The 12,752-nt window shown below is 48.5% G+C and overlaps 1 protein-coding gene across 1 annotated transcript in view; it reads right to left on the bottom strand.

Annotated features, from left to right (window-relative positions):
* The window catches only part of ST3GAL5 (ST3 beta-galactoside alpha-2,3-sialyltransferase 5), a 559,457-nt gene extending 549,623 nt beyond the window's left edge, over positions 1–9,834 (bottom strand). The window contains exon 1 of the mRNA XM_069632172.1: positions 9,691–9,834. The gene's annotated coding sequence lies outside the window, so the exon portion shown is untranslated. The remainder of the gene's footprint in view (positions 1–9,690) is intronic.
* Between the last annotated feature and the right edge of the window lie 2,918 nt (positions 9,835–12,752).

The following is a 12,752-nucleotide window of genomic DNA, read 5'->3' on the forward strand; positions in this document are numbered from 1 at the left end:
TCAATGCCAAAGCAGTAGGTACGATAGCACGAGTCAGACTAAAGGTTTGATACTGAGGCAGGTTATAAGCTGTGGTGCAACTGTAAAGCAAGCTAAAAATCAATCAATTCTATCAGGGCAAGGGCAGAGAGCACCGGCAGGATGCAAATTATAAGCTGTAGTACTGCTAACGAACATGCACTAGAGCAAACATTGGCAGGATGCAGGGTATGGCAGACGTGATACATTATAATTCAATGCAGGAGAGCAAACATTGGGAGGATGCATGGTATGGACTGGACTGTCGCTGGCAGCCGTGATACAGTTCAGGGCAGGAGGCAGAGTGCTGCTATAGGTATCAAACATACTGTGTTGTAAAGCAATGGGGCAGGCACTAGCAGGATACGATTTAAAGGCCGAGGCCTAACTTTCTATGCACAATACAGATCAGAGGTAGCATATGCTGTTATGGCGATCAAAAATAGGCAAGTCGTGCATGCGATTGAGTGGCTTTTGGACAATATGTATACATATATAGACAGGAGGGCGCACAGGCGGTGAGCTCTGGAGGGATCTCAAGCCAACAGTATAAATTGTCTTGGTCACGGTAATGGACAGAGAGATAGGAGCTGTACCTATAGTACCTACAGGCTTGTGTTTGTCCTAGTAATGGTACTAGATAGCGAGTACGTGGGAGACAATATGGTGGGTGCTCATGGGGGTAACATGTAGAGGCTCAAGTTACATAGATGAAGTGGGTTGGCATAGTCAATGGATAGTGTCTCATCGTGAAGGCGGGGGGTCCTGAGAGAAGAGGCTTCGGTGAAGCACAGCGGCAGAGCTTCAACCTAGAGCAGCCCACAGCATGGCACGCTCAATCAGCTCTGTCAGCTCTGTCAGCAAGGAGCCTTCTTTCCTGGCCGGTTGATAGCCTGCCGGCTATTAGCTTCCAATAAAGTTGCGGTGCAAATGAGGTGGTCAGGCACACGGTGATGCCGAGATCAGGCAGGTGGAAGGCTCATGGCGGGGCCATCTTGGATGCGGGTTCCTCGTGAAACGTTGGTAAAGGACTTGGAAATTATGCACGCATCGGAAGGTGCATTATATGCTCGTGCTGGGCCTGCAGAGCATGCAGTGATTATGAGGCATAATAGGGCATCAAGACGAAATGGATCGATGTGCTTGGAGCTTACCTCCAGTGCTCGGCACTTTTCATATATTGTGAGCTGCTCCTCCAGCCCACGGCAGAGACGCTCGAACTTTGGGGGGCTCCTTAAGATCTTCAGCTATTCACAAACATTGGGCACATAGTGCGCAATCATTTTGCCGCAAGCCGACCACCCCTGTGGTGGCATTCCTTTGAATCAATTGCTTTGTATAGAAGGCATTGGGTACCTAACACCACATTGTTAGCAGACTACTCCTTTATGTGGCATCCCTCATGATCCTCTGCTCTCTGGAGAACAATGGCCTCTAGTGCGCGTTAAGTGTTTGCCCCAAGTCAGCCAGGCCCAGTGGCGGTGGACTCAAGATGCTGGTTTACTTTATACACAATTCTTGCTCCACCCAGGACTCAGTCAGGGTAGTCTGCACAGGAGTACTCCTTAAACTCTATGTACAAGCAAACCCCAACTGAGCACTCTGATGCCGGCAGGCCCTCGCGTGCAATGCTTCTCTTTGAGGACCATTATTCCCTTCTGCACACATCCCTAAACCAACCAAGCTGCACTCATCACCTATTCCACAAGAATGGTCCCTAATCTCATTGAGAAGCCAACAGTTGCCTCCTTACAATGTCATGAAAATTAACTTTCCTCTTCCCCACCTTTTATTCACCTTCCCTCTCAAACTCTTATTTGTTGCCCCAGGTCCCTTGACCTCTTACGCACTTATTTTCCCCCAGGTTTTCCCCCCAAGCCAGACCACCCACTGGGGGAGTTTTTCTCCAGTTCTTTGCTTTCTAGAGAACAACAAATTAAATGACACAAATTACATCAGCCGACCACACCCTTTGTGGAGCTCCATAAGATTTGCTGCTATTCACAAACATTGCGCGCCTAGTGCGCATTTTTTGTTCATTTCAAGCCGACCACCCTTGTGGTGGTGCTCTTTCTGATCATTTTGCTTTGCATAGTGCATCGAGACCAGAACACAACTTTGTTAACGCTTTACCCCTTTTCGTGTCTTCCCTTGTGATCCTCTGCTCTTTGGAGAACATCTGCCTCGGGCACGCCATACACGTTTGCCCCAAGCCAGCCACACCGTGTGGCGGCTCACCTTTCCAATCTGTTCTGGTTTCAATCCGACAAGAAAGTCCCTAATCTTCTTGGGAAGCCAACACTGCTTCATTCTGTTGTCAGGACCATTAACTATCCTACTCTGCCTACTGTATTCGCCTTCCCTCTCCAACTGTGTACTTTCTGACCCTCTACCCACCCTCCCTACACTACTGTTAGGGAGAATTCTCTGTTTAGGCTGAATTTCCTAACCTAGTGAGTCCCCCAGCAGCTTTGCTGGATTTTTGGGGTTTATTTTTTTTCTCCTGCCAAGAGTGAGACTCTTTTACCCTCACTCTTGGACATGATTTGAGTGTGTTTCTTTGAATCTAGAGGTGTTTAATGGGCTATGGGGTCTTTTACTCCATAGGGTTTCATGTGTTTTTGTGATGTGCGTTACACAGCACCCTCCGTGCATTAACACAGGGGTGTCATAGTGACCCCCCAGTATAGACTCCATACCCTGGGACTGACTACTGTCTCCCAGGGCATGTAAAGTCACCATTGACTTTACTAGTCTTAAATTCTGAGCAGAACCAGTACAAACCATCATATTGTGGACGTACTGGCTGGGGCAATTCGATTGCCCCAGGGTCTGTTAGTCGAGGGGGCACGTCTCCGTCCCCCCTGATCGAGTTTTGGCTGGTGGCAGTGGATACTACTTTTTATATTCAACCGCAAATATTTTCCTATGAGATTTCCCATTGTTTTAGGCTACTATCTTTATTTAAGGTAGCCTCGAACATACCGCCGGTTTATTTAATTAATATTAATTCTCCGGTTGGTATTTTTTTGCCAAAACTTGATTCTAAAATGGCGTTTGTGTTCTCTTCTGTGACTCCAACCCAAGTCGAGCCCTTTGTTCCACTTTTTGGCGGGCTTCTCCACAGAAGCCCTCCAAAGTGGTGCCACTATGTCTGGGGTACTTAGGAGGGGTGGAGGGGAACTTAGGCACCCTGGACTGAGTTGTCTAGGCAACTCAAGTCGCACTCCGTCCTGATGTTTGAGTGACAGCTAGGCTGAGTGAATGGGGGTTTGCTGCATAAAAGCAGGGCTTTGGGGACTGGAACTTCAGAAATCGCCACAGGACCCAAGAATCCGACGAGGGAGAAGCTGAGCCGACCTGCCACGACATCACGACCGGTGGAACCCTGCTGGACCGTCTCACCACTTTTCCCAACGACAGAGGAGATCTCCCGCCGGAGAGTCTTCTTCCTTTGACTGGTGGGGATAACCAGTTTCACCGTCTTTTCGCTTTCCCGACGTATCTCGTGGCTGCCTTGCCCGTGCTAAGCACCCCGGCAACCGGGATACCACGTTTTACCACAACCGCGAGATAAAGGTACCACCTTTTACCAGAAAACTCAGCGGCTGGTTTCTGCCCTGGTAGTGCAACGACCCGCATCTTTCCTCCACGTCGAGATCTTCTCTTCCCCTGGACGACGACGCAACTTGCAACCACTACCAGTAACAACTGCCACCGCTGGAGGATCCTTCCCACTTAAGGTACCGTGTCCCGCCTGGCTTCCCTTGCAACCGACTGTACGGGATAGATTTGGCCCCCGGCTTTCGAACCTGGGTTAGCATGGGACACCTTGGCTAAACTTTTCTAAGCCTCTCTAAACTCTTTTCTGAACCCTCTGCAAGACTTTCTAAGCCTAGTGTAACTGTGTGATCTTGGGCGCATTTGTGCTCTGCTCTCTCTAAGAGTGGGCCCAGCCTTTGGACTTTGGCTCACCAGTGACTTTTTGCTCTCTGCCTTGCTAATAGTGTTCCTGAATCGTAGAGTGGTGTAACCCTGCATATTCTGTCTTTTTCCCCTCCCTTTTTCACAAACTTAATAGAGTGCCATCTAGTTAAGCGCTCACCTCTGTATGAAAATAAGTGGTGTTTTACTGTGATTTTCTAATAGGGAAAAAGGGGCGTATATATCATAATAGTAACTGTGTTTAGAATATTTTACAATAAGAGTGCTGGAGTGTTTCAACTGTGTGTTTTTAAATAAATAATTATATACTTTGATACAAAAGCTCTGGTCAGTGTTTGCTTGTATTGTTGTATCTGAGTGCCTATTGAGTATACTTTGCATACTGCCTAACTCTTCTTAAGGGAAGTCTGACTGCTCAGCCACAGCTACCAGGTAAATCTGGGTGGTACAGACTGCTACCAAGTGGGTTTACTGCTAACACCTGTAGTCTTAAATCTTTTGCAGTGGTCCCTAAGGGAACAGCACAGGTTTCTGCCTAACAACTACACACTGGATTTCCAAGCATTATATATGGTTTGGGCATTGCAGGAGGTGGAAAACTGGATTGCTGCCTCTTCTGCTGAAGGAAAATCTAAGAGCCGATGTACATACCTACTTGTTGAGTGCTCACTACTTCTCAGTCAAATGAACCGCAAACGTCTTCAAGACATGATGTGTGTAACATTTAGGCTAATGTTGTTGCCATGAAATAGCTTTGCGTTAATACCTGTTCTGCAAGTATCAATGGGGCTGCTGCTAGAGTCCCACTATTTACTGACCTCCACTTCCCCTGTTGCTGTATAACAAGCAGTCTGCTAATGCCGCGGAGGGGCAGGTTATCCTGCAACACCGAGCCAGACAGCTGAGGTGCCGCGCTTTGCTCAATGGATGACCAGGTGGGGAACAACTGAAAACATTAGGGGGGTGGAGGGGAAAGGGCAAGGAGGGCCAAAAGAACACCATCGGCTCTCTTGAGGGACACCCAACCTGGGTTTCTTGACCCTCCTTCCTCCGACTCTGCAATCCCACCCCATGCCTACTGACCTAACCTAGGAGATTGGAGCCCATGGATACATATTTAGGTAAACTTTAACAACAACATTCTGCCTCCGAGGCTACGGACTAGTGTGTCTTGCTCCCCAAAGTGATTAGGTATAGGGTTACCCAACCTGTGCTTGCCATAGAGCCCTCCCACCCCTCAAATCCCCACCCCAGTACAACATCAGTGTTGCACAGCAAATAGGAGCGTAGCAGGTAATTGAACTTGAGTGTGTTACCACTGCAATGGACTACAGGGCTGAGGCTGGTCCGACTGCATCAGAGCCGTAGAAAGGGTAGGGCTGGGACAGACAAGGCCCACCCAAAATCTATAAATGCCCACCCAGCAGCAGTGTGTGGGCATTTACAGATGTTCATGTCACTGCTCTGGACCCAACTACATTCGCTTCATGCCCCGCTTGCTATACAATCCTGGCTACGTCTCTGGAGTGCATGTGATCACACTACATGGCTTCACATACTTAGCAAATGCAAACCAAGAGTCTCAACACAACAATAAAAGTTTGACCGTTTATATTCCCCGTTCATTCCATCGCGGTGCCTCGGCACAAATGTTCTCAGCGTCGGCGTGCTGTACTGAGGGAGGCACTAGAAATAGGTCGGTCCCCACGCAGAGCTGGAAAACCAGGCCCGTTGATGAAACCCCCAACAAACGGAATACCTGTTAACATCCGAGGCAGTATCGCAGCAGGTCCCTGCGAAGGACAGCGCGACCCAAATAGCATGTGGGCACTGTGCAACACGCAAAGCAAATGTGGTATGCCTTTTGCCTCTTGAGAATCGGAGGTACCCGTGGCGTGCATAAATATCAGCGCAAAGGAATGTAGCAAGGGGGTACATCGCTGCAGATTATGGCGTGTCAGCAGCGAGCAGAAAACTCATGTCCAACGAAACACAGTAATCGCCATTTAACCCAGCTCTTAACCTACAGCTATTTCAGAAAACATGGAAAACCCACCGCCGGTCTGTCTTGGCTCTGTGTAGTGGGACTCCCATTTCATTAAAGGAACAGTCGACAATTGTCTATTTGTATGTAAATGTGGAGTGGGGATTTGAAACCCCTCCCAATCTGCCGTTTGTACACCCCCTCCCCCAGTCACCCGGCACCGAAGATGGCACATTCATTCTTTCCAGCGCCACAACTGTAAGCAAACACACGCGACCCACGCGCTCATTCTCCACGCATGTGCTCGCCCGTCCGTTCTCAGTCCATGCCCATCGAGTCGCTCGCTAGTGGTACGGGCTCTTCCATTGCAGCCTAGCCGGAGGTGCCCAGCAGGGCACGGCTGACACTGGCAGAGTTGCCCCGCCGCAGAGCGACCTCTTTTCCCCCGAGCCGAGCCCCGTCCTCGCCGCCGCCTCTCCTTCCCCCACTGAACCATACATGATGCGGCACTACATGTCTATTTTTGAGCTATTTAATGAATGGCATGTGAGAGTGCCTTTCTTCAGCCCGTGTCATGCGCTGATAACACTGCTGTATGTCTAATCAAGGGCAGTGACGGCCGGGCATGCATGCGCCAGCGAACGCAGCCTGCAAGGCGAGCAGGGCAGGTCGCACGGCTACCTCCCCACATCATATATTAATGACATATACATTCACACCTTAAACAGCCACCCTCTAAAGATAATGTTCACAGAACGTCCGATGCCCTGGAAAGGAAGGTGGGGGAAATTGCTCAGCTGCTTCTAGAGAACAGATTGCAAGTTATGTGTCAGCGGAAATTTTAGGCCATAAACAACAGTCCCTGTTTGTTTGCAGACGGGCAAAGTCTCCGTCTTCCTTCCCTGGAAGTGCCGTATCTACGTGTCTCTGCCCTCCCCCACTCCTGGTCCCGTCTCCGCAGAGCAGCGTTGACCTCCACAGCATAAGGCAGAGGCAACCGGTGTGCAACTTTGACAAGGGGAGTGGGTGGGCAATGTTATGATATGGCATTTGTAACGCGCCTATACACATGTGTTTCAAGGCGCTGCACGCCTCGCCTGCCCATGTATCGGCCCCCACCACATTATAAACAATGCGCGCCAGACCACTTCCCTTGCGACATCCTGTTACACACGGGCCACAATTCCTCAGCAATATTTATTTTTGCAGCTCCGCGTTAAACTCCCAGCAAGTTTTGGCGATCTTGACACGTGGGGCACGAAAGAATCCCTCTGAAACCGGGAGTTGCGCTCCCCTCCTGCCACTGAGCCTGGCGTGCTACCAATCATCGCAGGCAGCACGCGGCCCATTAGCTTCTCCTACTGTTCCCTCATATTTATGCTCTCTCATTTCTGACCTTGTGTGACACGGTGACAGGGCTGCCATGTGAGCTACCATTTTCAATGGCCATTAAACACGGTAACACATTGAGAAAACCATTCCTCTTCAAAAGTCCGTATTCGCAGAACTGACACTTGCAGAAGCCATTTCCAATGTTAAAACAAGAACATCAGTGACACACGCGTTACAAAGAGGCAGTGGGAGGGGCGATACTTACAACATATTCACTGACATCATCATTTATTTATTTTACATTTGTAAAGTGCCTAAACCCGAGGGCATCAGGGCGCAGTTAGAGAAACCAGTTACACAAGTAGCTTACAATCAGGGGGTAGGATACTCTCCCCAAAAATAGGAGATTTTGGTAGATGTACTTAACTGTATTTTGCAGTGTCATTTAAGCAGAGATTAGCAGGAACAAATTACTTCATCCCAACCTCATACCCGCGAAAGAGCTTCAGTTGCTCCAGTGGAATCTATATTACCCGTACCTAGCTCGGTCCGTTCCGTGTTACCCTCTACCCCCAAAACATTCCTTTTCCTGCTACGCGGCTCCACCCCCAACCTTACTATCCTTTGCTATGGTCCTAGGGACAGGGCACCAAAAATCTACTAGCATTGGCGAGTAGTTTTTATGGAGGGTGAGTACAATTTGCATGATACTCGACCTTGCTGGCAAGTATGGGGATGTAAGAAACATATTTTTCAATTTACTCCAAACACTTTGTTTGCAGTAAATGCCAAATACAAGTTTCACTGTGCATGCTTGAGAGCATTGCACCAAATATGAAGTGTGCTTATGGCGACTTGCACCATTTTACAAAAAACACGCAAATAATTTGTCACCAGTAACCTTGGCCAACTTAATTTCTCTTAAATCGAGTATGTAAACTAAGGAACTCGTCCTACAGGTCAAGAGGGATTTTTAAGAATTGTCAAGGCTTGCTAGGGCATCCCTATGCCTTCCAACCTGGACCCGCAGGGGCGGTGTGCGTCACTGCTAATGCGGCATACACATCGCTGATCAAGGGGCCGGCTGCCAGGTCCGAGATCTGGCATCGGATGTCTGTCCGGATCTCGGACCCGGCCTGCCTCAGTCCTGACAAGGCTTTACTGAGTGAGTTTGGTGATGTAATCTACTCTGTCCTCCTTTCTTCTGCAGTCACTCCCACGTTTGCAATCTCCATTTGCTCAGCCTGTTTTCTTTCTTCTGGCCTGAAAGGGACACCACAGGAATTAATGGGCCAAAACCATCACTTGGGTGGGGGGCCATCACTGTTAAAATCAGGCTTTCTACATGCTGTGCTCACTTTTGTTTTCCAATGCGCATGTTACACTTTCATACAATAGACAAAAAAAAGTAATTTCAAAATTTAAAAATGTTGCTTAAACTTCCTTATACTAATTTTCACTACTACCACACACATATCCTGTAATGTTTGTGCCCCTGCCTTTGTTTCATTATAGGTTATATTTATAAAGATGTTATATGATTGTCAAACTGCTTTATCACAAATAAACGCTTCTGTTGTGCCGACACCAGTAATTAGGTCATTAAACTGTGGGTACATGGGTGCCAACTTTTGATTTTCACTACGGGGCAAAAATACCCCCACCTCCGCCCTAAATATAAGCAAGCGACCAGCCCAAACCAGGCCCTGCCAAGAACATTTTATAGCACTTTTTTTTTTTAAATAAGTAATGGCACAAAAAAATAATAAGTCATAGAATTAACAACCTACAGAACATCTCAGCAATGGTCTTTCAACCTGCTGAGCTACCCTGGTAACCTTCTACTGTAGAGCGGGCCTATGGGTCCCTTTATTTACAACAAAAAAAAAAAATCACTGCATTGCCAAAAGCATTTTGGGTCCACCACTGCCAGGGAAGTGATATGAAACCTTATTCATGGAACGTTTTCCTATGGGATTGCACCATTATAACAACACTTCCATGAAGCAGGCCCTTTAAGTGGAAATGATGTACAGAGTGGAGTTTTCGAAAAAAGCAGCATTAAAGAAATTGCTGCCCCATTTAATTTTGAACATTTCCTTTGAGCCGAGCTCGAATACAAACTCCGCCCCCTCCTCTAAACTCCACCCCCACCCTGACCCTTGTGGGGTCCGCACCTTTACATTTTTTTTTTTTCATTTCCACCAGTGGGCTTCTAGCAAAGACTCGCGCTGCTCCACCACACATCAGCTGAGCGCTAAAGGTTCGCCATTTCCCTTGAGGTGGGGATTGGACAGTGACTGGACACAGGAGGAGCTCGCGCCGTGTGCAGGCACTTGCGGCGAGCGCCGCGGCGTCCTACTCCTAACGGGGAGCATATCTATGTGCTTTCCCAACAGGCATCCACTGACCTTTCCAGGAGATCCCTGAAACGACCTTGAGGGACCAGCTCTCAGCTGAAGGAAAGGATCTTGAAGCACCGGCGGCGACTGGCCATCGCTGCTGCTGCTGCTGCATCTGCAGGCTCAGTGTTCGCCTCCCTCGCGCTGTCGCGCGGCCGCGTCCCTCGGCGCAGCAGCGGCGCAGGCAGCCCCTGCGCGTCACGTGACGGGGGCGCGTGCGGCTGCTCCCCGTGCCCCTCTGCAGATGCGCGGGCGCGCGAGCCCGGGCAGAAAAGGATGATGCGCAACGCCTCTCCTTATGCCCCCATCCTCCTCACTAGGGTGCTTATTTAAAGGCCGCGGCTTTGAGATGTTATCAGAAAAAGGAACGACCTTGGTATTTAGGGCAAGGACATTCCCAGTGAGAAGCTGAAAGCGCACAATGTTTCAGTGCGCAATAACAGAACTGCATGCGGGACAGTTGGGCGTCATTACGAGTTGGGCGGTAAGTGGTAAAATTGGTGGTACCTCAGCTACCGCCAATTTCACCACTACGCCAAATTAAGAATTTTTTTTTGAGAGGAGGATTTACTTCCATAAAAACCTCAGAGGTAAATCTTCCCACTCAACAGCAACAAATTAGCGGAATTACCACCATGGAAATTCTGCAAAAAAGCCTCATTGGGTCCAACAGACCCAAAATGTATGGGGAAATTACACTGACGCCACCACTTGTAATCAGGCGAAAATTTCACCTGACCAAGTGGCTGTAACAGTAATTCATTTTCGGTTTATTTATCGCGAAATTACTGCCTAACTTGTAATGAGGGCCATTTGTTTGTGAAGTGGAGTGGAGTACAATGCTGAAGCAGGATGGGGCACATGCTGCAAGTCAGAGCAGAGTCGTTAAGACTGCATGGGGTGAGTAGGATGAGGGTCACAGAGGAAAAGTTTTGGAAGTAGGGAGAAAACATGGTGGATCACGTAGATTGAGGGAGTGCCCAGAGAGAAGGAGTGATCAGTCAAAGGTAAGTAAACAGAATTGTGGCATGCTAGAGGTGTAAGGCTGTGGGGGCATGTGAGGTCATCATGGCGAAGAGGAGGGTCTCCTGTGGGTAGTAGTATCTCCCTCATATAAGCAGACAGTTTAAAGGTACTGGCTGAGGGTGGAGCGGTACGGAGGGAGGGACATGGGATAGGTGAAGGGAAGGTGCCGGGTGGCACCTGCTTGTATTAAGATACCAAAACAAGTTGTGAATCTTTCACTAAAAGCAGGTGCACAATACTGAGCCCACGGGTAAACCAAGGCAACATCTGAGTTCCCAATGCAACGGTATGATGACTGTTTCTCAATGGAAACAAAGCGAAGTGGCTACATAGAAATGTACCCGTTATCAAAAGCATCCAGAACACTCTTGATTCTAATTTGGTTATCTGGTAGGAACCGTCCAGCGCTCCAAAACACTTCAAAGGACTAAAGACCTCACACCTTTCACATTCTGCAAAGACTTTGCAGAACGCTCGACTCTGCATGTAAAGATTTTCGAAAACACAGAAATTTGACCATGAGTTAGATATGTATGAATTGCCAATGGTTAAAATGCTCAGAATTGTCTGTGTTCCGAGAAAGGCAATTATGCTCTAGCTTTGAATGGTCCTAACCTACTCCCTCATCCTACAGCGCAGACTGGTGGGCTACATGAGGGGGGCATGCATGTAGGATGGGTGGCTGACTGTGGGAGCTTCAGGGAATGCTGATGGGCTGCCTGAGGGGGGTTTGGATGTAGGATGGTTGGCTGACTCCGGGAGCTTCAGGGAATGCAGATGGGCTGCCTGAGGGGGCGTGGATGTGGAATAGTTGGCTGACACCGAGAGCTTCAGGGAATGCTGATGGGCTGCCTGAGAGGGCTGTGGATGTAGAATGGTTGGCTGACTGGGGAAATGCTGGTGGGCTGCCTGAGGGGGGCTAGGATGTGGGATGGTTGGCTGACTCCGGGAGCTTCATGGAATGCTGATGGACTGCCTGAGTGGGGCTTGGATGTGGGATGGTTGGGTGACTCAGGGAATGGTGGTGGGCTGTCTGGTGGTGGTCGTGCTGCTGTTGTCCCAGCTGCGCTTGAGCCAGGATTTCCAGCAGCTGCCTAAACTGCAGCGACACACGTTCTACTGCACCCCATGGTGCTGAAAGGTGAGATGCATGTTGGATGGTTGTTTATGTGCGATCCCCGACCCACTGGCAGTTAGCTCTGTGTTTGGCTTGCTGCATGGTATAGTGGCACGACTTGTGTTGTGTAGCTGGTTTGGACACTTTGTGCAATAACCATGCCTGGCACTGGCTCTGAACTTGTGCTATTTTTTGAGTAAAAGTTGCTGATAAACCACGTCTAACGAACGGGTCATCAAAATACCCATGATGGTATTTGCTTTTTTAAATGTGCAATTCATTAATTCTCTGTGGAATCAACCAAGTGTTGGAAGCCTGTGAAGCGGGATTGGGTAATGCATACAAATCGTGCTTACTCTCTCTCCCTCTTCCTTCCTTCCCTACTCCCTCCACTTCTCCATTCTAGTATATGAATTGTCCTACTTACTTTTTTAATGGTTTGATTCATAAATATTGTTATTTGCTGCTCCTGTTCGATGTATTCTGTTGTTATACTGTAAAGCACTTTGGATTAAAACACTATATAAATAAAAAAATTACAAATACATTGATCCTCTACACATTCGCGTTATGTGCAGGGACCTGGGAAAGGAGCACCTTAGGCTCATCGACGGCAGAACCTGCTCATTCACAGTACTTGACATTGAGCATAGGGCAGCTGTTGAGACAGTGAAGATCGAGCATCGCTTCTGTGAGAGCAATTTTAGGACGCATTGAGTTCACATAGGGAAATCGCAGGGTTGGGTACCTGCCCCTCAGCCCCCCTCCTCCCCACATGTGTTCTCTTTTATTAATTAATGCTATACACCAACATTCACTTTCACTGGTTGACGTGCAACCTCCTGCCCTAATGTGCAGAAGGCTCTCGGGCATAAAAACTGTCTGGACCTTTGAGGAAAGGTTAATGGTTTATGTAAACCTAGGTTAT

The sequence above is a fragment of the Ambystoma mexicanum genome, chromosome 6q (genome assembly GCF_040938575.1).
Source record: "Ambystoma mexicanum isolate Mex_15411 chromosome 6q, UKY_AmexF1_1, whole genome shotgun sequence".
NCBI lineage: Eukaryota > Metazoa > Chordata > Amphibia > Caudata > Ambystomatidae > Ambystoma > Ambystoma mexicanum.